Source organism: Ornithodoros turicata, chromosome 7 (genome assembly GCF_037126465.1).
Source record: "Ornithodoros turicata isolate Travis chromosome 7, ASM3712646v1, whole genome shotgun sequence".
Lineage (NCBI taxonomy): Eukaryota > Metazoa > Arthropoda > Arachnida > Ixodida > Argasidae > Ornithodoros > Ornithodoros turicata.
In genome coordinates, this window is record NC_088207.1 from 17,237,888 (window position 1) to 17,265,363 (window position 27,476).

The 27,476-nt window shown below is 46.1% G+C and overlaps 1 long non-coding RNA gene across 1 annotated transcript in view; it reads right to left on the reverse strand.

Annotated features, from left to right (window-relative positions):
- Positions 1 to 25,704, reverse strand: part of LOC135399603 (uncharacterized) — a 35,196-nt gene extending 9,492 nt beyond the window's left edge. The window contains exons 1-2 of the long non-coding RNA XR_010424361.1: positions 25,526 to 25,704; positions 17,094 to 17,174 (exon numbers count right to left, since the gene is read on the reverse strand). This is a non-coding gene — a long non-coding RNA (uncharacterized LOC135399603). The remainder of the gene's footprint in view (positions 1 to 17,093; positions 17,175 to 25,525) is intronic.
- Positions 25,705 to 27,476: the final 1,772 nt, after the last annotated feature.

Here is a 27,476-nt window from a genome sequence, read left to right on the forward strand (position 1 = left end):
AACTACGACCTGTTTCATAACTGCGATAATCCAATTAGCGACTTCCGTGGGAAGAGGAGCTACGACGACTTTCGGGATCCAGCGCGCTATTTCACAGCGTTCGGCGTAGTGTGTGTATTTCCAAGTTTTCTCTATTTATATCTTTTGGAACAACGACCAATTTATCGAGGTACACAGACTTCATTTGACATGCCTCGGTTGTGTCGTCAAAGCCAGCTTCTCGGCGGGCATTCAGTTCCGTACGATACTGCGCGTTCAACCGCAGCTGTAGGTATGGTTGGCAGCGGATTTTGCCAATCGTATTTGAAGAATGCAGACTGTGAGACGGACACCTCAGTTTGAGTACAAAGAACATCTGCCTACAGCAGTCCGCAGTGCTTTCATTGAATCGATCTTCCAAGACTGTTGCATCTGGACGTGACGAGGTTAGTGTCTTTTGTATGATTTATACAGTGATTACTCTCCTCGTGAGAATTACGTTGTGACATGCAGATGTTAGGAGACCATTTACGCAACAAAGGAAAAAAAAAGAATTAAAGAAAATTGAAGTTTACGCACTACATCAAAAGATTACTGTACGATTCCGAGGAGTGTTGTTGAACAGCCAATCAGTAAGCAACACCCACACTCCACAGTACGTAAAATGAAGCTGTGTACTCCGCATCTAGGTGTAACATTATAATTGTTACAGCAGTGTGCACCAATGTAGTTCATGACTTCCTTGGACAAGATGTGGAACCAAATGTTGGTAATACAAGGCAGGGATCAGGTACAAGTTTTCTTCTATTTGTTTTCCTTATAATATGCAGCATACTGCACATAGTAAAGAAGGGCTCTGGATTCTAAACCAACACAGTTGAAATTCTTAGCTTACCCCAAGCTGTACTATTGTCTAATCTGGGGAAACACCACAGAGGGCAACTACGATAAAATTGCAGTGCACAAAAAAAAAGAAAGAAAGAAAGAAAGCCTGGTGTACGACAACCATGTCTACAGGTGCAATGTGCTGGACCCTCGTTGACCACCAGAGGCCCACCAGGGGTATACCACTACAATCCATCCACCCAGCCCCTCAGCTCCTTCAAGACATGCAAAATACAGCAGACAAAGTGTTCACTTAAAAATCAGATATTTACACAAAATTGCCTTGCAAATTCAGGATCTTTTAGCGCCATCCCAAACAATTGCCATTACGGTATGTAATCCATCACTGTACCACCTTACAAGGTTCCACTGCTATGGACCAACTACAGAAATCAGCAGAAACCGTTCCTCTTCCGAACTGATTTTTTCAGCTGATTGGAAATGGCCTTCCTGTGTCCAGTTTCAAAACAGAGTTACACAAACTTGTTGAAGTGTTATTAGAGACAGGCCACTCTGTTAGGTATTTGTGTGTGTGTGAAAATGTGCACAGCTCTGTGCAATTGTGTATTTTATTTATGTGGTTGTGATTTGCTGTATGCTCGTAGTGGTAGTATCTCAGTTATCGCATTTATATGGCTTTTTTTAAACAATGTTAGGGTGATGACTTCATGGAAGTGGAAGGAACAGGAGAGGAAAACATCTGGCAGGGGTCATGACAGTTGTCCGTCAGGTACGGGACCAATTTCTTTTATAAATGTGCTATATAGCGTGAAGTTGTTAGTAACAAAAAGTTTTTTGTTCCCTTTAAAGGAATCTACAGGTGATGAGCACGCGTAAGGAATTGACATATCTCAATACAACTAAGACCTGCCTGTTGCACATGAGTGACTCTACTTACACACACAAGCTTCTGCAGGTTCGATGCATGTATATTTTGAAACATGAAAGACAGAGTGCTAAAAATATATCTGAGGTGAAGAATTGAGCAGTTCATTGCAGTAATTATATCGATTTATTTTCAGCATTTTGGGAAATATATAGTGATGGCAAGATTACCTGTGTTGTACTGCCAGACCATCTGCTATTGGAGTTCCATGTCCTAGTTGTTATATATAATAGCTGTTTGAGGCTATTACATATTTATTATGAAAGTTTTGTGCCTGTGAGTTCCTGCAAATGTGCTCTGCGGTGATCATACTGGACAGAGAGCTATGCCTGTATGTATGCCTAACAGTGACTAATGTTCTTCTGCCCATAAACAGGTTCCTAGGGTACATCCGCACCCTTGGAAGTCACTGGAGAGGCGTGTTAGCTTAGCTCAATTGGTAAGGGCCCTGGATCGGTAATACAGAAGATGTGGGTTCAAGTCCTACTACTGGCTAACCTTTCCAGTGACTGCCTTCTTTCACCATTCATTTCTTAGGCACTTGATGCTTTGTATGTATTTGCCTTTTCTATGTGTTCCAGTCTCAGAACATCAACTGCCATGTTCAAAAGAAGTGGAATATGCCTCTGCAATCTGGAACCCATCCCAACATCTCTTAATCGACAAAGTAGAATTTGTACAGAACCGCACGGTTTGTTGCTCGTGATTATCATCCTTTTTCCAGCGTCTCAGCCATTAAAGCCAAACTCTTTCTTACTCCTTTGATTACCAGATGAAAGGTATCACGCCTGGCATTCTTTCATAAGTTATATTACAGTCACACTCCTCCCCACCCCACTTACTGTCAATCCCCTCACAAGTTACTTCCAAGACTTGATGACTCGCACAAAGTACTTGCTCCACCTACACAAACAAAAAAATTCCTCTACTCTCCGCACCAGCTGATGATGTCAAACTGGAATGACCTTCCTGCCCACATAGCATCAGAACAAAATGTATCGTCATTTATTTCCAAGTGCTATGATCGTTTTCAGATCGAATGAATTTCTTTGTGGTGAGTGAACGAATTTTGTGTACATCATTTTGGTATTTGTCGTTTTTGGATAACCCCCCCCCCTTTATGTAAATCCCTTCACAAGGATCTTTAAAGTAAACAAATGAAATGAAGAACTTCGTGATACTTTCATAGTTGGAGCATTTTTAATGCATATTTTAAAACAGTGGCTGCTAAAAATGTGTCAGACACCGTTACAAAGGCTGCCGTCTGTATCAGGTGAATCATGATTTTTCCCAGGAGCCCAATAATGTATGACGCTGCATCACATATGCTATTTTGGAGCAATCTCTGCAGACATATTATGAAGATATTATCTGAGTGCCACAATAAACTATATGAACCACATTTCATGTTACATCATCTTTGACTACAACCTGCCTATTTGAGTATTTGAGCAGCCCAAGATACAAAGCTTGGTTTCCTCAAGGTCTACATCCTACTCGAACTGGGTGTGCACTTTGCACACAAAAGGAAGATTGAGAATGAAAAAATGGCTAGGAAGCAAGCGAACTGGGGTTTTACATCATGCATGGAAGATTGAGGTTTTCGATAGTCAACTTCTGGTAGTGAGCACTTCTGGAGGACTGAGAGCAGGAACCGGAGGTCACACACAGGGTAACCTGCATTACCTGGGTACCTGATTTACTTCCACATAACGATCATTAAAATACTGGAGGTGCTTAAACAATACTATTTGGGTGCTATCAGACAGTAAGAGTTCGAACAACACTTACGACATATTGACTGAACGGGTGGACAAAAGGATGCGTCAGAACAGGATTGGATTTGTGTCTGTGGTGGAATTGAGAGCCCAATGTAATTCTTACCAGGCGGAGCAGGCTGATGAGATGGTGCTTTGTGTCAGGGGTCAGCACAGTGGTTTATCCAGAATCCCAAGCATGGAGGAGTGTTGAAAAAATTCCGGGGGGGGGGGGTCATTATTATAGTTACATCATTACCGACATGTGTCTACAGCTGAAATTGCAAGGGCACCCCCTGTAGGGGGTACTTCCACCTAGTATCTTAGGTATTTAAAGCATGTAGTAGTTAATGGGAAAGGCTTTGCGTATCCTGTTCACCGCGCAGACTGGTATAACGATTCTCGTGTTTTTTTTTTTTTTTTCAAGTTTGTGCAACACCCATCTCACGAACTGTTGGTATGTAGTGTATTTCCTGTATGAGACACGCAAGCTTTGAACAAAGCTAAAGCTAGTAGGACGCCGAGTATTAATTCAGCTGCACTCTTTCTGAATAAGTGACGAACAATAACGAAAAGTTCAGAAAAACTATTTTGTACTGAAACCAACCAGCATGATTGTGCATGAGACACGTACGCTTCTTACTTGTGAGAGTTGCTTCGCGGCGCTAACACGCAATTAACAATTAACAATCTTACTTGTGAATATGAGCGCTAGGTTCGTGCTGCCCTCGAAGTTCAAAATATGCTACTTTAAGAGCAGCTCCTTGCAACATAAGCACTCGACTTCTTTCGGCATTATTATGCATGAACCACTCCGGCCCCTATACACGGCGCCGTCAAACATGAAATTTACACAAACTGTTCATGTGCTTCATCGTGATGGATGCTGAAAGCTCATCTAACAGTCTGTCGTTGGAACTTCCTCTTCATGCTGAAGTCGATTCGCGGCTCAACATTTCAAAAGCAGGGCCTCCAAACTCTGCTGCACGTAGCAGGTGAGCTGCTGAAAGGTAGCGGAAAAGCTGACTTGTCGACTCCGCTGTGCTTCCGCGTCCATATTGAAAAAGCACCCAGCAATACGGAAGTTGTGGAAACCACCCGAACTTCCGGTGTGGACTTTCCACCAATAAACGTCGCGGGCGTTTGACGTCATACACATGGGAAAACCACTGCATAATAGCTAGAGTTTTGCGCTGATCGCACGAGTTGAGGGCAGAAATCGAAACCGCTTTTCGGCTCCTTGTTTGGAATAGTTGGCGGCTCCCCAGAGACGAAACGTTTCAGTTGTAACTTGGAGGCACCATGTAGGTTCGTTATCCATACAAACAAAGACATTGACCAGGTTCTGGTCAGAGACCCTTTAAAGCTAATCTTCCACGGATGAGGCGGCACTGTGCTCTTTCACTCTCTCACACTGGGGGTAAAGGAAAGCCGCTTCTTCGAAGATGCGCAATGAACAAAATAATGAAAAAAAAAAAAAAAAGGTGTTCCTTCACGAATTTTTTGCGGACGATGGGTGCGGAACGGATGCGGATGCGATGTATGGAACGGATGTTTGTTCTGAAAACGGCTTTGGTATCTGGTGGTCGAAGAGATCAGATGTTCTCATTGGAACAACTTCGTAGCTTTTTTAATTGAAAAGTGAATTATTGAAAGTTAATTGAGACATTGCCTCAGGAGCCTGTTAATGCCCTCCTATAGGGAGAGCCCTTCAGCATATACTATATTGCAATTGATTTCATCTCGGAAAAAGTGATATAGTTTTAAAAAATATGGTCCCATTTGGCTGGGACACCCGGTAGATAGCTTAACCATGAAACCGTGGAAGTGCAGCTTATTTCATTGTACTGTGATTAAGCGCCGCAAGCAGTTCGTTTAGCTGTTCGCAGTCAATAGCTGTTGAAAGTGGTCGCCGCCGAGGAAGCGCTAAAGAAGCTCTCTTCCACACCTTTCCTGCACATACTAAAACAATACCTGAAACAGTGCAGTAACCTGTACAGGGTGTCAAAATTAAGATTTCACGAGCGCTACGCAAACGCAGCGATGACAGGAAACCGGATGATAACTTTACGCTACTTGTGTAAGAAGTGCTGCTAATTATGTAGCACCTGTTTCTTACTCAAGGAACAGAAAAATAGCACCGGTTTTCTTTTGTTTCGCCTATTTATAAAGTGCTAGTGAAAGCTTAATTTTGAACACCCTGTATGTGTAACACACACCTGTATCTGTACTGTCATTGTGCGCATTAGGCCAGGACACAATGCTTGTTATTCTTCATCACTCTCAATTCTCTTTGATGAGAAAATCAAGTCGTGCATTTTTGTGAATGATCTATACGAACCCTTTCCTTTGGTACGCTTTGAGATGTACTGCATGGGACACATTTCATTACCCAGTAGTTTGTCAGCTCGTGTTCGTTTCGTCATCCACGAAGATGCTCTACCAGAATTGTGTTCGAAAGAGGCAATATGCCTCATGACGACTTTTTATTTGGGATACTCAGCTTTGCTTCAGCTGCAAATGCCATCCGCAGACCGGCAAATGCAGACCGGCCATCACAGTCACATCGATAATCACTCACTTAATTGATAAGAAGAACATACTTTTTGATGTGTAAAAAGCCGTGCGACAGTCTAAAGTTTCTATTTGTATGCCTTGCCAGTCGTGCAAATGATGTTCGCACATTACCGATTCTGCTTATGTTTGCCATATACATTTTGAAGGGAGCACGGTTTGTCTTTTGCAAGTGCATTTGTTGCACAGCTATGAGCACGCGCACTATTTTCCGTAGACTCCATCTATTTTTCTCATGCGCTGCAGTCCGGAGTGCGCTCAGATGCTGTTCGCATCACGACCTACTGGATTATAACGACCATGTCCTGCGCACCCCTTCTATGCGCCGCATTTTTGGAAGGTAGCGGTGGCGCTTCTCATCGTTCCAGTTATTGCTTCCTCAACTTCTACAATACTTTGTACTTCAGCTTACCTTAGTATTTCTGTACAAGCGGTGGATATATTCCACAGATGTTCCATTCTGAGGTTGATTATCATCATCATTCTACGCGTTTTCATGGGGGCTATCGCTGTCGTCTGCTACGGTAGTCGTACACACGCTTCTGCGAGTTCAGAATTCAAATTTCCGTCGTCCAATCGTGTTGTGCCGATCAGTAGCGCCCCTGGCGGATCGTGCGGACAGGCTCCTCAGGGTTTTCTGATTGTGACATGGTCGTTATAATCTAGTAGGTCGTGGTTCACATACCGTGTCACGTGACAGAGAGGGCGCTAGAAACGACCGCGCAAGCAACCCGATGTAGCCACCTGTCGGCGGGCCCGTCGCCCCGACCCGACTTCATCCTTCGCTCAGCATACCATCCCATTCAAGGTTACCATACTATACCTTCGTTGTCTGCCTCTCCTTTTTCTACTCGTTGTACCTATATACGCTGATGATTTAAGGGGGTACGGATGAACACGTAAATATATAAACACAGAAAAGGCAAAGAAGGGATTCAGAAGCCTTGAGGGAGACTTATAATAATAATTTATTACAACTAATTACGGAAGAGAACTAAGTTTTATTTACATGTTGCAGGGGTTTCGGCGACAGCGTCGCCTTCCACAGGACTAAGAAGAATTGTAGTGGGGGGTTGCAGTGGGTGTAGTGGGTGGGTAATCGCTTATTAACGATGAAAGACGGAAGTCACTGAAAAGGTTAGCCAGCTGTAGTACTCGAACCCACATCTTGTGAATTTCCGGTCCAGGGCTCTACCAATTGAGCAAAGCTAACGCACCTCCACAGCGACTTCCAAGGGCGCGTCCATCTGAATGGACAAATCAACCACTCTCTCTCACTTATCCCCCTTTCACTCCTACATTTTTCTCACTCATACACAGAGTGATGAAGAGAGTTTCAGGGTGTCTTCACTGTCTTCCTTTCCTGTCCTGTCTCTATTTCCTGTCCCGTCTTACTTTCCTGTCTTCTTTCAGACAGGGTGTCTCAGATAAATCCCCGGGCTGAATAATTCAGGAACGGCGCCATCTATCGGGAAACTTTCTTTTTTGTTAGCATCTCTGAGATATCGTCCACCAGCCATGCAGTGTGAAATTGATGTGCGCACTTTCATTAATTAGCTAAAAATAAAAATCAATTACCCGGAAAGGACAGCTTTCAAAGTACGCGTCCGACGGTACCGCGACATCTACTACACCATTGGGGATCTTGAGTACATACCCCTCAGAGGAAAAAAAAAAAATCATCGGGCCTAGTCATTTTCGCGAGTAATTAATTAGTTTCGGTTTACATATTTTCCTCGCGTAGGATCGCAAACACAAGTTCTTTCGCATTGCTATCCGCCTCGGAATTACGTGTTCTTCCGCATGTTTGGCAGCAGGGACTGCTGATAGAAAAGGTAACAGCCGCAGAACCGGCTTCGCCAACCTTCCTTCCTGTTTATCCGATTGATGTACAGTCCGCTCTATGGGGCCGTCGTGTTGTCGAGATAACGTGCTTTTATCGCCAAAACAAAGAATGTACGCACGAAACAAACAAGCAAAACAAAGGAGTGAAGCGGGGATTCTGTTGTTGTCCTGAGCTTTCGTACCATGAAATAACAAGCCTTCTGACCACTTGACCTTCTATTCACTTTCAATCTCGAAGCAGGAGAAATTATGCGTATCATGCCATTTCCCCACTTGGTTTCGCTTCTGTAATGCCATATTCTCTGAATTTCCATAGGCGACCGTTGGACGATGTATCGATGGTGGTGTGACAGTGCAGAGAGCGATGTGCTCCTTATGCACCACGACGATGTGTTCTTGTGCTTGCAACCGCAATGAAGATTCGTTCTTTACTTATAATGAACGCAACCTCCTAAGTTCAAACTACAAAATTAGGAAAACACAAATTTGATTTATTGCGGCACAGAAATCACAGGACGTGTTCAAAATGCCTTCCTTCCGCGGCAAGGCACATACGGAGCCGCTTTTCAATTGATTCCGCGGTTCCTCGTATAGCTGCTCAACGGTTATCTGCGCGCAGCATTCCTCGATCCTTCGCCTCAAGTTTTCCGGCGTCGCTGGATCGGTGTCGTATACCCTGTCCTTTATGTATCCCCACAAAAAAAGTCCAAAGGAGTCAGGTCAGGGGATCGGGCTGGCCAGGGAACAGGACCTCTTCCGCCTATCCACTTGTCTCCGAAAACAGAGTCTAACCATAGGCAGGACGTCCGCGATGCATGAGCTGGGGCGCCGTCGTGCTGACACCAGACGCCGCGTCGCTCGGACAAAGGCATTTCGTCGAGGTAGTCTTGGACAACGTTCCCGAGCACTTCACCGACGTACCTATGTGAAGTTAGGTGCCCGTCAAAAAAGTATGGGCCAATGACGCGGTCACCATGAATGCCACACCAGACATTAAATGACCACTGCCACTGGTGCTTACCATGCAGCAGCCAGCACGGGTTAGTAGAAGCCCAGTAGTGCAGATTCTGGGTGTTCTGACATTTGCGTCGCGCCCAAATCGCGCTTCATCGGTCCATATGACTTTTGATAGAAAGTCCTTGTCGTCCTCTAGCATGACAAGTGCCCAGTGCGCGAATTCCGTTCTTCTGCCGTAGTCAGCCTGCATGAGTCCTTGATGTATGTGGGGATGGTAAGGATGTTTACCGGCCTTTTTCAATATGCGCCATGTTGTCGCTCGGCTCACTTCAAGGGCAGCTGCTGTGGAACGGACACTTGCATGTGGATGATCGCGGATATGTTCGAGAACACTGGACGTGACCTGCTCGTTCCGCGCAGATGGCTCTCTCGTATGGGGCTTGACGAAGGTGCCGTAGGTTGAAAGATTTCTACCCAACAACTTCCGAATTGGTGGCGAGGGAGCAACCGACGCCACACTTACACAATTTCCCCTCGTGACAATCTCTTTGTACTCCTTTAACAGTCTGGCCACAGAGTCCCGAACAGAATCTAGGACACTTGTCTCGTCGAAGGCCGGGGAACAATTATTACAAAGTCTAAGATGGGCGACAAGTTCGGAATTCCCAGACAACGACTCCGCATTTCTCTTGTGTTCGCTGAGCCGAGTGTTTAGACACCGTCCAGTCTGACCTACATAGCAAAACCCACAACCAAGCGGTACACAATACACCACATTTTTTGCACAGGTCACGAAAGCATTTTTGTGAGAAATACTACAGCCGGAGTTCTGTGAGAGGAAAGGGGCAAGTTTTGAGAGACGACATACATTTGAGAAAACAACCTGAATGTTAAATCTACGTGCGGCAGCTAAAATGTTGTGTGATACGGAATGATAGTACGGGATACAAAGACGCGGCAATTTTTTCTTTCTGAGAAACAGGTGAACGAGCGAAACCATTAGCAAAATCAAACAACTTCCGATATAGGCAATAGCCGTAACCAGCTTTCTGCAAACGGCTCACTTGGCAACCAATACTTTCAAAACCAAAGTGACAGCAGGACTTTTCGACGGCCGAACGCAGTTCGGGACCCTGTGGCCAGACTGTTAAAGGAGTACAAAGAGATTGTCACGAGGGGAAATTGTGTAAGTGTGGCGTCGGTTGCTCCCTCGCCTTGTTGGGTACGTAGGTGTTGCTGTTATTAAAGGGTTTGCTGTGTTCGAGAACGTGTCGTGTCGTCCCTCCTCTGTCCTTTTCTCGGGTTCCAAATTTTTTCACGTCCTGTGATTTCTGTGCCGCAATAAATCAAATTTGTGTTTTCCTAATTTTGTAGTTTGAACATAGGAGGTTGCGTTCATTATAAGTAAAGAACGAATCTTCATTGCGGTTGCAAGCACAAGAACACATCGTGGCGGTGCATAAGGAGCATATCGCTCTCTGCACTGTCACACCACCGTCGATTCATCGTCCAACGGTCGCCTATGGAAATTCAGAGAATATGGCATTACAGAAGCGAAACCAAGTGGGGAAATGGCATGATACGCATAATTTCTCCTGCTTCGAGATTGAAAGTGAATAGAAGGTCAAGTGGTCAGAAGGCTTGTTATTTCATGTTACGAAAGCTCAGGACAACAACAGAATCCCCGCTTCACTCCTTTGTTTTGCTTCTTTGTTTCGTGCGTACATTCTTTGTTTTGGCGATAAAAGCACGTTTGGCGATAAGCACAGATCGACTACACGACAGCCCCATAGAGCGGACTGTACATCAATCAGATAAACAGGAAGGAAGGTTGGCAAAGCCGGTTCTGCGGCTGTTACCTTTTCTATCAGCAGTCCCTGCTGCCAAACATGCGGAAGAACACGTAATTCCGAGGCGGATAGCAATGTGAAAGAACTTGTGTTTGCGGTCCTACGCGAGGAAAATATGCAAACCGAAACTAATTAATTACTCGCGAAAATGGCTAGGCCCGATGATTTTTTTTTTCTCTGAGGGGTATGTATCCCCAATGGTGTAGTAGATGTCGCGGTACCGTCGGACCCGTACTCTGAAAGCTGTCCTTTCCGGGTAATTGATTTTTATTTTTAGCTAATTAATGAAAGTGCGCACATCAATTTCACACTGCATGGCTGGTGGACGATATCTCAAAGATGGTAACAAAAAAGAAAGTTTCCCGATAGATGGCGCCGTTCCCGAATTATTCAGCCCGGCGATTTATCTGAGACACCCTGTATATATAATGCAGGAGAAAAAGCTTTTTTTCCTTTATAGTTCACTTGCATTCACTTTGCATTATAATTCACTGGCTTGCACTGTGGCATTGAGGAGTGCTCAGTCACCCTCCCAGGTGTATATCGCTCGCTGAGTGACCCCTGGTTTGCCAATTCCGAACGATGCGAAGCTACCCAGAGCTGACGAGCCGCAAACACGGCGAAACACGTGTCCTCTGGTGCTGTCGCATCGTTCCATATATATATAGATACTCATGGAGGTAAAAAGATTATCAAACGGCCACGAAGTTTTACAGAAGTTGCAAAAAAGACGCGGAAAGAGATTTGAGGGAAGTTACAAACACTAGTTTATTACATTGGGAGACGAATCAGTGAGTCTGAGACGGAGATGAAGGGAGATTCACTAAAAAATCGGTAAAAACTAGGCTATAGCCCCGCCTGCTTGATTTTCGCCGATGATCGTCTTCATTTGTCTTGGCTTCTTTGTGATAAGACGGTTCTTTTGTTTTTGTTTCTTGAGAAGTCTGTTGTCGCCAACATCAAAGTCAAATCGGGGAAAAGAAAGGTAAAACAAGAGGCGAGAAGACTTCCTCCTCTCCCCGCACGTACCTTGCGCTTTTCTTTGCGACAACTGAGCAGGCGGGGCTAAAGCCGAATTTTTACTGATTTTTTTACACTATTTCCGTTGCGATACTGTGCATAGTTTTGGTTGGGTCCGTGGTTATCGGTGGAGGACTTCATGTTTCTGTAAAAAAAGTGAGGTTCCCTCGGCAATTTTCGAAGTCCAATTGGAAAAAAACAAATATCCCCAATTAAAAATGTTCCGAAGCTTTCCTCGATGGTGGCAAAAGTTTCCAGAAGGTATATATGGTAATATGTGTAAGTCAAACGGTCGCCATGCCAGTACTGGACAGCAGTTCCGGCATTATTGGGTCATCGTCAGCAGTACGCAGACAGGCAACGTTTGAACGGATGGCAAACAATATATATGAGGGAGAAGAATGGGGCCTAGCCACTCGTAAGAAGGGGGAGTCGTTTATTACTGCTCAGTGCGACCGACTCTCGGCTGTTAACTGGAAGAAGGTCAACTACGAATTGCCGAGCGGTTGGCGCGCGCGGTAGCGATGAGGCTAGCCGCTTTGAGTCTTCGTCGTCGTCACGACATATGTATATCTTGGGAAGTTGAAGTTGGGTCGGGCAGCTACGTAATTACAGTGAACATTGAGATAAATCGGAGACAGAAGATGAAAGTAGTGGAAGTAACAAAGAAGGGGTTCAAACTTAAAAGTTATAAAAATTAGGCCCAGTGCAAAGCCAGTCAAGTGTAAAAGGGGAAAATTATATATTAATAAGGAAAAAATCCCGTTATGTCCTTTACTGGCCTTGCACTGGGCACTCAGAGGTGTCTTAGGACACCCTGACGGGAGGCATCGCGTGCCAAGTGACCTTCTGACGCCATCCACTCAAACATTGCCTGCCTGCGTACTGCTGATAAGGCCCAAGTAGGCCGAAACAGCTGTGTCCAGTACTGGCATGGCGACGTTTGACTTACAAACATATGCTATACGTGCAACCAAAGAGCTCCTGCTAATTTTTTTTGCCCTTATACACTTTACTGGGCTTTCAGATGTGTTAGGACACCGTGACGGGAGGCATCACGTGCCACGTGACCTTCTGACGCCATCCACTCAAACGTTGCCTGCCCGCGTACTGCTGATGAGGCTCAAGAAGGCCGAAACAGCCGTCCAGTACTGGCATGGCGATGTTTGACTTCCAAACATGCGCAATACGTGCAGCCAAAGAGTTCCTACTAATTTTTTCCCCTTATACACTTGACTGGCTTTGCACTGGGCTTTCAGAGGTGTCTTAGCACACCCTGACGGGAAGCATCACGTGCCACGTGACCTTCTGACGCCATCCACTCAAACGTTGCCTGCCTGCGTACTGCTGATGAGGCCCAAGAAGGCCGAAACAGCTGTCCAGTACTGGCATGACGACGTTTGACTTACGAACATATGCCATACGTGCAGCCAAAGAGCTCCTGTTAATTTTTTCCCGCTTATACACTTGACTGGCTTTGCACTGGGCTTTCAGAGGTGTCTTAGGACACCCTGACGGGAGGCATCACGTGCCACGTGACCTTCTGACGCCATCCACTCAAACGTTGCCTGCCTTCGTACTGCTGATGAGGCTCAAGAAGGCCGAAACAGCTGTCCAGTACTGGCATGGCGACGTTTGACTTACAATACATATGCCATACGTGCAGCCAAAGAGCTCTTGCTAACTTTTCCCCCCTTATACACTTGACTGGCTTTGCACTGGGCTTTCAGAGGTGTCTTAGGACACCCTGACGGGAGGCGTCACGTGCCACGTGACCTTCTGACGCCATCCACTCAAACGTTGCTTGCCTGCGTACTGCTGATGAGGCCCAAGAAGGCCGAAACAGCTGTCCAGTACTGGCATGACGACGTTTGACTTACGAACATATGCCATACGTGCAGCCAAAGAGCTCCTGTTAATTTTTTCCCGCTTATACACATGACTGGCTTTGCACTGGGCTTTCAGAGGTGTCTTAGGACACCCTGACGGGAGGCATCACGTGCCACGTGACCTTCTGACGCCATCCACTCAAACGTTGCTTGCCTGCGTACTGCTGATGAGGCCCAAGAAGGCCGAAACAGCTGTCCAGTACTGGCATGACGACGTTTGACTTACGAACATATGCCATACGTGCAGCCAAAGAGCTCCTGCTAATTTTTTCCCGCTTATACACATGACTGGCTTTGCACTGGGCTTTCAGAGGTGTCTTAGGACACCCTGACGGGAGGCGTCACGTGCCACGTGACCTTCTGACGCCATCCACTCAAACGTTGCTTGCCTGCGTACTGCTGATGAGGCCCAAGAAGGCCGAAACAGCTGTCCAGTACTGGCATGACGACGTTTGACTTACGAACATATGCCATACGTGCAGCCAAAGAGCTCCTGCTAATTTTTTCCCGCTTATACACATGACTGGCTTTGCACTGGGCTTTCAGAGGTGTCTTAGGACACCCTGACGGGAGGCATCACGTGCCACGTGACCTTCTGACGCCATCCACTCAAACGTTGCCTGCCTCCGTACTGCTGATGAAGCTCAAGAAGGCCGAAACAGCTGTCCAGTACTGGCATGGCGACGTTTGACTTGCAAACAAATGCCATACGTGCAGCCAAAGAGCTCCTGCTAATTTTTTTCCCCTTATACACTTGACTGGCTTTGCACTGGGCTTTCAGCGGTGTCTTAGGACACCCTGACGGGAGGCATCACGTGCCACGTGACCTTCTGACGCCATCCACTCAAACGTTGCCTGCCTCCGTACTGCTGATGAAGCTCAAGAAGGCCGAAACAGCTGTCCAGTACTGGCATGGCGACGTTTGACTTGCAAACAAATGCCATACGTGCAGCCAAAGAGCTCCTGCTAATTTTTTTCCCCTTATACACTTGACTGGCTTTGCACTGGGCTTTCAGCGGTGTCTTAGGACACCCTGACGGGAGGCATCACGTGCCACGTGACCTTCTGACGCCATCCACTCAAACGTTGCCTGCCTGCGTACTGCTGATGAGGCCCAAGAAGGCCGAAACAGCTGTCCAGTACTGGCATGGCGACGTTTGACTTACAAACATATCCTATACGTGCAACCAAAGAGCTCCTGCTAATTCTTTTGCCCCCTTATACACTTGACTGGCTTTGCACTGGGCTTTCAGAGGTGTCTTAGTACACCAAAATGGGAGGCATCACGTGCCACGTGACCTTCTGACGCCATCCACTCAAGCGTTGCCTGCCTCATTGCTGATGAGGCTCAAGAAGGCCGAAACAGCTGTCCAGTACTGGCATGGCGACGTTTGACTTACAAACATATCCTATACGTGCAACCAAAGAGCTCCTGCTAATTCTTTTGCCCCCTTATACACTTGACTGGCTTTGCACTGGGCTTTCAGAGGTGTCTTAGTACACCAAAATGGGAGGCATCACGTGCCACGTGACCTTCTGACGCCATCCACTCAAGCGTTGCCTGCCTCATTGCTGATGAGGCTCAAGAAGGCCGAAACAGCTGTCCAGTACTGGCATGGCGACGTTTGACTTGCAATACATATGCCATACGTGCAGCCAAAGAGCTCCTGCTAACTTTTCCCCCCTTATACACTTGACTGGCTTTGCACTGGGCTTTCAGAGGTGTCTTAGGACACCCTGACGGGAGGCGCCACGTGACCTTCTGACGCCATCCACTCAAACGTTGCCTGCCTCCGTACTGCTGATGAGGCTCAAGAAGGCCGAAACAGCTGTCCAGTACTGGCATGGCGACGTTTGACTTGCAATACATATGCCATACGTGCAGCCAAAGAGCTCCTGCTAACTTTTCCCCCCTTATACACTTGACTGGCTTTGCACTGGGCTTTCAGAGGTGTCTTAGGACACCCTGACGGGAGGCGCCACGTGACCTTCTGACGCCATCCACTCAAACGTTGCCTGCCTCCGTACTGCTGATGAAGCTCAAGAAGGCCGAAACAGCTGTCCAGTACTGGCATGGCGACGTTTGACTTGCAAACAAATGCCATACGTGCAGCCAAAGAGCTCCTGCTAATTTTTTTCCCCTTATACACTTGACTGGCTTTGCACTGGGCTTTCAGCGGTGTCTTAGGACACCCTGACGGGAGGCATCACGTGCCACGTGACCTTCTGACGCCATCCACTCAAACGTTGCCTGCCTGCGTACTGCTGATGAGGCCCAAGAAGGCCGAAACAGCTGTCCAGTACTGGCATGGCGACGTTTGACTTACAAACATATCCTATACGTGCAACCAAAGAGCTCCTGCTAATTCTTTTGCCCCCTTATACACTTGACTGGCTTTGCACTGGGCTTTCAGAGGTGTCTTAGTACACCAAAATGGGAGGCATCACGTGCCACGTGACCTTCTGACGCCATCCACTCAAGCGTTGCCTGCCTCATTGCTGATGAGGCTCAAGAAGGCCGAAACAGCTGTCCAGTACTGGCATGGCGACGTTTGACTTACAAACATATCCTATACGTGCAACCAAAGAGCTCCTGCTAATTCTTTTGCCCCCTTATACACTTGACTGGCTTTGCACTGGGCTTTCAGAGGTGTCTTAGTACACCAAAATGGGAGGCATCACGTGCCACGTGACCTTCTGACGTCATCCACTCAAGCGTTGCCTGCCTCATTGCTGATGAGGCTCAAGAAGGCCGAAACAGCTGTCCAGTACTGGCATGGCGACGTTTGACTTGCAATACATATGCCATACGTGCAGCCAAAGAGCTCCTGCTAACTTTTCCCCCCTTATACACTTGACTGGCTTTGCACTGGGCTTTCAGAGGTGTCTTAGGACACCCTGACGGGAGGCGCCACGTGACCTTCTGACGCCATCCACTCAAACGTTGCCTGCCTCCGTACTGCTGATGAGGCTCAAGAAGGCCGAAACAGCTGTCCAGTACTGGCATGGCGACGTTTGACTTACAAACCTATGCTACGTGCAGCCAAAGAGCTCCGGCAAGATTTTTCCCTATCATATATAGATATATAATTCTTATTAGTAATGCTTAATTCAGTTTAATATGTCTCATCCGTATGCTGCATTAGTTCATCGGATGTTACTTTTACTGGTCATATTCATTACATCTTAATTCCTACACGTGCCTCTCAATACTGGTGCAACACTCGTGACATGGAAATTATGGCGTCCGTCTTCATTGCTCACAATATCAAGATTTACCGGGGCCAGAGGGAGCGTTTCCTGGGAGATATGCCACAATACCGGGACAACCTTTAGAATACCATTCATTCTGATTGAATCTAGATACCATTCAGTCAATCCACTTAAGCTGCAGCATGCTACGTCAAAGTCCGTATTTTGAGCTTTGCATGTTCTCGATCACATACATTACCTTCTTCAGCCAGAATAATTTGAACTTGGTTGAGCAGCGCCAGACTCTCAAGACCAGTCCATTGTCGCACTGGACGAGACACTGAAAAAAGAAGAAGAAAAAAAAAACACACTTGTCATAAAACTTTCTTTTAGCAAAATCTGTTAATATTCATCTAACACTTTCCTTTAGCAAAATCTGTTAAATTCATCTACGGAGCGGACATTTTGGCTAGAATTGCTTATTAACAATTAGCGATTCTGCTGTGAAATGGGTTCCTGTGGTTAATCCCAGGTTATCCAAGATAAGCCTAAAGGACGGTTATTTCGACTGATGTGAACCAGCATTGAAAGTTTCAGATCGAAGAGAGCAATGGAAGCAGAGAAAGTGGTTCACTGCAGCTACCAAGACTGATGCAGCTGACATCACAGCCCCCGCCGCCGCCAGTGAGGCAGGGTACAAAAAGTCACGCGCTTAGACCCGTAGAAAAAAATCCTGAATGCACCACCACTCAGGTTTCTCCGGTCAGACCTGAATAGGCCTGTTGCGCTGGGCCAGGTGGCGCAGCAAACCTTGTGTGTCGGCGCCGCTAGTGGCGATCTTTTCAATACACGGCCGCTCCCTAGCAGACGACACTCAGTCTACGCTGGCTAACTTGGTGTGGCGTTATCGTTTATCGTCTGTTTTCCGGATAGAAAAAAGTCCGAAGGATCGACAAATTCTTTCTAAAAAAGTCGCTGAAACATGTGTACAACGGGCTGCACGATGTACATATGCAGAACGCGTGTATGTCGCGAATGACGCTGTATGTTAGGGTGTTTAGTGTGCCTCTCTGGTGCACTGAGGGTGCCAAAGCATAAATTTCACTCTGAGAAAAATCAGGTTTAACAAGAACGTGGCAAAGGTTAATTCGCAGGGTGCTCATCGAATTCAACGGGGACTTAACAAAACGCTCGCCGTTATAATTGAAGATAGTTGAACAATATTAACGGGACCTCTAAAAGAAACACAAACTGTTTCGTGGTTCAACACCCAAATAGTTGCTCTTTCATGGGACCTCTGAGCGAACTTCTCGACTATTTAGATTTGGAATCAGCTATATATGTCCGCCTCGTTCAAACAGACGCCTAACTTTTTCTTAATGCGTACGGAAACGAAGGTTGTGCACATATACACGAGGCTATAAATTGTATGCGTATATGTTTGTAAGAGCTCCAAAGAGCTCCGGCTATATTTTTTTCTTGTATATGTATATATGGAGTTTCTGGTGACGGACGACCCAGTGAAGGAACTGATAAAAACAAGTGAGCTGGTGTGTGTAATTCATGACAGTAAGACCCGGAGACTAGGGACGACGAAAACTGACACATACAGATGTCTCCAAGCTCTGTCTGTGTGTGTCTGTTTTCGTCGCCCCTAGACTCGAGATCTTACTGTCGCACAGCGACAATTCTCCGAATAATCGGCTGCACATTCGACTTTTAATATGAAACGCAGAAAAGTCGGGGACATTTCTTTCGGGGACATCTTTTCCGGGGACTTTTCTTGGGCGGGCAAGTTTTTGCCGTCGCCATCTTCTTGCTGCTATGCGTACGACACAACAGCAGTTTGCGATTTTTAGTAAAGTTCGATTCCATTCATGTAAAGTTCGATTTCGAAAAAAAAAAAAAAAAGAGAACGGCGCACTCTTTGACGCGTCCTACCCGTTGCTACCAGTTATGCATACGGGGTGAGAGCGGCCGTGTGTCGTAGCATTCCGACGGTAGGGGTCAGAGTGGCGCTCCAGTCGCCCTCCTCAAACTTTAGCGCAACAGCCCTATAGGGACGGAGCCCAAGATTCGGCAGGAATGACGACCAGGAATTATTCGGGAATGGGGTATCAGGATCTATTCCCGTACTATCCCGGGACTGTATGGGGATGGGGGAAGGGAGGGGGGGAGTCTTCTGATCGAGAAGCTTAGCCGGAACAAAGAAGCCATTTGTCTGATCGTAACCGGATGTGGCCAGATAGAACACTAAGCGATCCCTGAACGAAAACGGAAAGCGCGTCTGAACGCAATCGGAAGATGCTGAAACCATCCATCAACAACCTGATCTTCTTCACTCCGTAACCCACGTTATAAAAAATAAATGAATATAAAATTATATACAGGGTGTCCCAGAGAACGTGTCATTGAATTTTAATTTAAAAACTACGCCATATAGAATCATGCGGTCAACGGCATTTGTTCTTACTAGATTTTTGCCACCTCCTGATGTGCATTGTCATGTAACCTAAGTTTAATTGTGTAAATGTTTGCGAACTCAACTCGAAAATATGCCAAGTAAAGGTCAATGTTTTACCCACCAATGTGAAGAGCGTGCCGGATTTACTCAAATCACTGGTAATTGACAGGAAGATTGAGGAGCTATCGGATCGGAAAAAATTGCCGAAAATCATGCTCTACGAAGCTCGCAGAGTATAGCGCGCAACGAATTTTTCAGGGAAATCATTGTCAGTCCGACGAAAGGAGGTTGGAAACCCAGCCCACACCGGCATGGTAGAAAGAGATAACACAGACATTGCTTATCGCGTCCGGCTTCGGCTGGGACCATACCTTCCCTCCTCCAATTTCAGGAACTGCCACTTTTTCTACTACCACTCTGTGGGCTGGGTTTCCAACCTCCTTTTGTCGGACTGACAGCGCTTGCGCTCACAAAGTCCACGCGCGTTATACTGAAGTGCCCCGAGAAGCATGATGTTCAGCTATTTTCCCCCGATAGGATAGATCCTGAATATCACTGTCAATTATCATGAATTCGAGTCAATTGTGCACGCTCTTCATGTTGGTGGGGTAAAAAAGTGTCCTTTACTTGGCAAATTTCCGAGTTCACTTCGCAAAAATTTGCATAATTAAACATAAGTTACATGACATGCACATCAGGGGCTTAATCGCTTCATCGTCGTTACTGTCGTTACAAGCTAACGAGTGGCGGGAAATTCAAAAGGGTGGGCACGTGACACATTGCGCGTGACGTATACCATGGCCTTCACGTATCGCGCGAAGAGCGCCGTGCACGTGTTTTATCACGTGCCCACCTTTTTGAATTTCCCGCCCGCCTTTTTAAATTTCCCGCCACACGTTAGCTTGTAACGACCGTAACGACGATGAAGCGATTAGGCCCCCAGGAGGTGGCAAGAACCTAGTAAGAACAAATGCCGAAGACCGCATGATTCTGGGTGGCGTAGTTTTTTTTTATTAGGATTCAATGACACGGTTTCTGAGACACCCTGTATACAGGGTGTCCCGCCGAAAAAGGGCCAGGGGCTAAAGGAAAACGGAGTGTTCTACACAGATGGAACCAACTGTACGTGCTTGGCAGTTGTGTGGTCTATCCAAAAATATTTTTATCGTCTCTTGTCATTTAATTAGCGATAATTGATTTTCTAATTTTTTTAATTGTCGGTTTTTGCTCTCAGATGTCAATGAGGAAGCTGTAGTACATGTCGACAAAGACGCAACTGAAGGTTGCATTGTGGTTGTGGTTTCGTTTTTTCCCGGCTTTAAAAATTGGTTTCAGAAGTCGCGCGCACCACACAGCGCTCCACATAATTCGGCGCCCGCGCGCGACGATTGCAGTGCACTCTGGTTGGTGTGCGTGAAACAGGTGAAAATCTTCCTCTTGTGTGACATGGCCCAAAAGATGGTCTCCAAGCGCTGATCGCAAGGTCAATGTACGCCGCAGAGCACTGGCATCGTCGCGCGCGGGTGCCGGATTGTGGGCAGCGTTCTGCATGCGGTCCGCACGGCGCCTGAAACCAGCTTTTAAACCCGGGAAAAAACAAAACCACAAGCGATAGCGACCTCGAACCACTTCAGGTGTGTCTTTTTCGACATGTACTACGACTTCCTCATTGACATGCGAGACCTAAAACCGATAATTACAAATATACAAAATTAACTACCGTTAATTTATTGACAAGGGGCAACGAAAAGAATATTTTTGGATAGACCACACAACTACCAAGCTCGTACAGTTGGTCACATTTGTGTGGCCCCTGGCCCTTGTTCGGTGGGACACCCTGTATATGCTGATGACTTAGGGGGGGTTCGGATGGACATGTAAATATATAAGCGCAGAGAAGGTAAAGAAGGGATTCGGAAGCCTTGAGGGAGAGTTATGAAATAATTTATTACAAATAATTACGGGAGAGAACCGAGTTTTATTTACATGATACAGGGGGGTCGACGTTTCGGTTACAGGGTCGCCTTCCACAAGATTAAAGTAGCACAGAAGTCATTTTTAACACCCAGTTTTCTTCTTATAAAACTGTTAAGTTTGCCAGTAAGATGCACCATGCGAAGTAATTTACACCACAGAGTCATAATTATCGCAGAAACTGAATTTAAAATATGCCGCAAAAAGCGACCGTGCGCAACGGTGGTGAAGAGCAGTACCAGCCTGTGATCTGCCTGGAACCGCGCGCTGACGCTATAAGGACTCGCTCGCTGATTGGCCTAGAAAAATGTTGTCTGCTACTCCGCTGTCGTCTGCTACTCGGCTGTTCGGGGTTCTGATAAAGCCTTTCTCCTTGCTCGGTAAAGCTTCGGGCGCTCCTTGTATCCCCAATTCTCCGGGAAAACTGGCAAAACAGGTTTACGGCGGCAAAGGAACAATGCGCTGACCCCCACTGATCGGCAAACCAGAACGAGTCTCCTTATGCCGTCATCGGTGACGTGCCATCATACCTCCTCATCCTCGTTATAGCTGGAGTGGCGAGTTAAGGGTGAAGGCGCGGAGCTATGTTTATGTGAGTTTTTTTTCTGGGAAACACATTGCACACATCAAAACCTTTCGCGCTATTCGGTATAATGACACACACACTTTCATCAGATGTCTTAATCTGAAATTTTTTTGGATGGCCCTCTGTACTCCTTTAAGGGGGATTGTAGTGGGTAACCGCTTATAAAAGGGCGGGAGGAGTTATAGGGGAAGAGGAGTCCCCCCGAGGGACGGATGCTGATCTTGGGGGTTTTCCAGGGGCTTTGTCCTTGGTCGTCGCTGGATTCCCAGATCTCCACTGAAGAAGCGACGACCAAGGACAAATCTCCTGGAACAGACTGGAATTGGAACAGATATGCCGGTATCGAAGTGCCCTAACAGCCAGGTACTTCGGTACAGGCGTGTCTGTTCCAGCGACGACGACCTGGGCAGAAATCTAGTTGAAGTTATGCAAACCTTCATCAGTCGTCAGTTTCCATCTAACTTAGTTGACGACGCACTAAACAAAGCCCGCACAGCAAATCGCAAAGCTCTGTTCCAAGAACACAAACGTACGTTGGATAATAGTTCCGTAAACCTCATTTTCCCATTTAGCGGCAACATTCCAACATTATACTAAGCCGTCACCACAGCATCCTTCTCCAATCAGAAAGCGTGCGACACATTTTCCCTCAGCCGCCGCGGGTAACCTACAGGCGCGCGCGCGCGCAACCTGCACGATAATGTAGTTAGCTCTATGGTTACCCAACGAGCACATCCAGGAACCGGCTGCCACCCGTGCGACCGTCGCAGGTGTCAAATATGCAAATTAATGTAAAGCACCCAAGTACAAACAACACCGCTCGTTTCGAGCTGGTGCGATATACCGCAATGCCGACAGTCTCTCGAAGCGTGCATGTACTTTATTTTAAATTAACGAACTGTCTCATTAGGGGCTTTCGATCAAAAGTGAGACAAGGTAATGGTAAACAAACGTCTTCGAAAGCTACTCTATTATAAGAAAATACAGTGCAACCTCCTTTTACGAACACCTGTCCTAGCGGACAAAACCCTGCCCCTATTGCGGACGGCTGTGTTCTTTCCGGCAACCTATAATTCACTCACTTCAACACCTCTCGTGGAAGAAGACCCTCCTTTCAGCACACGCTCGAAAGGAGGGTCCTAAAGAGGTTTCACTGTAGTATAAATGTATAATAAATAACTGTTCCACGCCAGAAGAGCTAGGAGGACTTCAAATTAGCAGCAAACGCTTTCCAAAGGCGTGTCGGGGATTATGATGTATAGGACTGAGTCGCGCGTGTGTTTGCTAAGCAGTCAAAAAAATATTCGTTTTATGAGGCCCATTGACATCACTAATGCGCTTGATTTAATGAACAAATGTTAGGGCACATCCATACACCCTGCGCGTATTCGGCTTCTCGAGAGGGATGTTCTCTTACACTCTCCAACAGAGGCACAGTCTTTCGCTGCATAAATTTTGAGGGATTTGATTTAGGATTGGTGCAGGGGGATGACGTTACAACGTGTTACAAAGCTAGCAATTATCTGTGCTCTGGTGCTCGTGCCCCATGGTTCAGAAGTGCCTGCCCACACGGTGTCAACTGGCTCACGTTGTTGCTGTGCAATATTCTACAGCACAGCTATGCTAATTATCACAAGGTCATTGCCGAGTGAAGCTTCAATCGAACGAGTGGTAATTTTGGTTCCCGGCAATCAGCCGTATAGTTGTTACATGAACGCTCCGTGCATAATGACATGCTACACCGTTGTTTATTAATTGCGCAAAGCCTTGTTGTGCGGCGTGTTAAAGCAACGGATACAACGGTTATAAGCTTTATGTGAAAGAAGCAAGATATATCGGATGCACAAGTAATGTGCTTATTTCGGTTATGCACCGCTTTTGGCTAAAAATTGGATGTAAGTTTCTACAGGCGCCCCCACGGATCTAAAATCGGGTGTAGTTCCGTATCGGGACCACTCGTTTTTAAAAATTACTGAAACGGTTAGGAAAGTAAATATTGCATAGAAGTGGAAGAAGATCATATACTGAATCTAAAAATGTAAGAATTACAAAAATCTGTGGACTAGAAGTTTTTTTATATGCATTTAAACAACCCCATCTGATTCACTTTTAGCGCAGGAGAAACACGGGAATGCTAAGCCTAACGGATTCGAAACTTGCCGTCTTGTGAAAGGTAGGGTCGTCGAAATGGGCTAAATCACCTCACTTTAGTGAGGTTGGGTTAAGTTAGGTTCTACAGATTGCCCCAGGCACGCACTAGGCGGTGCGGGCGTCGATACTGTGCCTCGGGTTAGGTCAGTAAGGTCCTCAGCCAAGATGGCGGATCGCCATCAAGAAACTGGCGATAAAATTTAATTTTTATACGTTTTACGCAATATACGAGGGACATTCCTGTTAAATTTCGTTACTAATTACTTCCTCTTTCATGTAAAAGCGTTAGATTTTTGTTTTTATTCGTTTTTCTTTAAAAAAAAGCCAGTGGTCCCGATACGGAACTACATCCCTAAAATCATACTTCTGGAGGAAACTTTTATATATTTGTAGGCACAAGCCCGAGGTGTCGTCAGACGAGCCTACTGTTATGCAGCGAGTGATTCACCTTTCTACATTTCTCCCGGTAACATCGCCGCCACGTTGAAATCCGATTTTAATCGCCCGTTCACGGGCGATCAAGAAACTCCGTTAAATTTAGCGGGCGACTTCTCAAAACGGCGGTGGTGAAACGAAACGCTTGCTCAAATCCCGGATTACGTTTACGAAAACTACGTTCAAATGTTAATCCGCGTGTTGACTCTCCCACCTGCTGCCACTGTGGTGCCCTTGAGGATCTGGAGCACATTCTTCTTCATTGCCCTCACTACGAACCTTCCCGAACCACACTCTCCGAGTCTCTTCGTCAGCTGGACTCTTGCCCTTTCTCCCTATCGAAATTGCTTGGTCCCTGGCCCAATCCAGCCCAGCAACGCTCTGCGCTCAAAGCTCTTCTGAAATTTCTGGACACCATCGGACAACGATCGTTATTGTAAAGGGGCACGTTATTTTATTCCCCCCATTCCATCCAGCAATGGGGTAGAGTATCGCCTGTGGCGATGAAACTCCCCACTCTCCATGGTCGAAAATAAAGTTGTTGTTGTTAATCCGCGTGGGTGAAACCGTCCCAAGCCGATAAATTATGGCAACGAATTATCGCTGGCACAGTCCGACGGCCACCATATCAGAGATTCGCTGACCTAATTTAACCTAAATTAAATTAACCAAAGTAGGCTGACCAGAATAGGGCTTCTAAGCTAACCTAACCTCACTTCGCTTAAGTGACCTGACCCCTGATACACGGTCACGTTTGATCTGCATTGAACAAAGGGACACGTAACGGGAAGGTGTTGCGACCCTCCTGAGCTGTAGAGCAGAATAATGGAAAGGGGTTCAAACATGCTCATGTGCCAGGGGTGTAACTTCATCTAACACGATATCGGGCATTCCCCAATGCCGCCTTCCCGCTATTGCCGCTGCTAGAAGTCTCGTCACCGTAGTTTAGCCGTCTAAACAAGCGTACAACGAAAGTTAAAGAACACAAGTTACAGTACCGCCGTCAGAAAAGAAATGAACATTTATGAGAACAATGATAGGTTTCTCTCTTCTGTAAGCTGATGATGAAAATCCCACATACCTTGTTTGCGTCGTAATTTCTGTCCGTGCGAGGCCATTTGTTCTGTAGTGGCAGAGAACGTTCACTATCTTAGCCTCGGTAACCTGACTACTAGTGGAATGTCGGCGTTCCCAAAAACTTCTTCCTCACAAAAGATTGCTTCTTTCGCATTCACATTATAAAGCAGTATATAAAAGAAGCAATGGATAAGGGTGCTGTAATTTCGAACGCGAACTGAAACAAAAAATACAAGTTTGTTCGTCTCCCAATAAACCATCAACAGCCCATGGACGTCCCCATTTCAGCAAATCAGGGGCGACAACGTTGTCATTCGGGATGATGGTTGGCTAGGAGCGTGCTATGTGGTGAAGTTCATTTCTAAGAGTGTACAAATGAAAGGAATAAACTTCATGTGTCATGCTTAAGCATATCTTTCATTTGCAACGTCTAGGTGTCAAGTAATGTTTGACGAACTTTGGTGAACCCAAGTAAAGTTTGTTGATACTTTCTGACCCAAAACTTCGTAATCCCTCGTGCATGTCAGCTCGGGTCTTTCAACCTCTGGCGCGTGTTTATTGCTTTGATGACCAAGGAAATAAATGCCGGGATTCTCTTGTACCTAATCGTCTGGGGATTCACCTGGCAGTACGAATAGGAAGCGTTGTCTGACAATGTTGGCAATTGACAACAAGGTCAAGCGTGGTACCAGCTTATTGTACAGGACGATAAATGACAGATTCCCGAATTCCCGAAAAAAAGAAAGAGAAAAGAGTGTTAAGTTCCAGTGGCCTGAAAATCTGGACACATCTGGAAGTGTGCTTAACGAAGAAGGAAAGTATTTTGAGTACTGAGTAGCAAACACCGAAAAAAGTACTTTAAATACGTTAAAAGTACTTGTCACAAAAAGTATTGTAGAGTACCAAAATACCGGAAAAAGTATTTAAAATACTGTACTTTAAGTACGTACTCAAGATACGTACAAGTCTGGTATCATCCCAGTGGAATTAGATATGCGGACAATGAGACACGTTCCCGATACAAGATTTTTCAGTTTAAATGGAGCAAAATGGTTGTGTACAGTTTGCTATGTTTGCTTTTTGGAAAGATCCAAATGGATATCTACATTTGAATTAATTAGCCACGAAACAGTAATCATATGAATTGTCGTTTATTATACTGATCCAGGATCCCAGTGCAAGTTTGTTTTCTGACAGACTTACAGGGTGCTTTTGGGTGTCACAATAAGAAAATTCTGTGTATTTTTATATTCATCTGTTGCAGCTGATTGCACTTCTACATACTCATGAAATGCGTCGGCTCAGTCAAGAGGTACTGAATACTCTGTCACAGCCCCTGCGACCTTTCATACCTCAAGCTAACTTACCGATGCGTACCGGATAACCCGAAAGTTTAGTTCGCACATGCACTCATCCGTGCACAGTAGAAGTAATTGTGAAGAGGTTTTCATTACAATATACAAGGTATAAAAAAACAATGCGTCACAAACTAAACGACAAAGCAGTGTCCTAGGTAGAAGACACCTTTGAAGGGGGGGGGGGGTTTGTCGAGGCATAGCACCCAGGCGTGGATCTGGGGGGGGGGGGTCCAAGTGTCCGAAACCCCCTTAATTCCAGACTTGAACATACGGTTCAGCGGACCAACCCCAGCATGCACCAGCAGACCTCCCCCCCCCCTTCCTCGGGAAAATCCTAGATCTGCCACTGGTAGCACCCTAATATATTCCATGGCCAATACCTCTCAATGTGGTGGTCAATAATTTATGTGTAACTCTTTTGCACAACCAATGTAATATGCAAAATTACTTTCACGTCGGGCAACAACGGTTAGGACTTTTTGGTCGGCCATCTTGGTGGAGTCAGGATTTGGGAGTTGCGTATGGGACGCCGGCCGGTTCAGCTGGCGGCCGAAATGACTGAACTGCGACCTTTCCCTATGTATGATGACAACATGT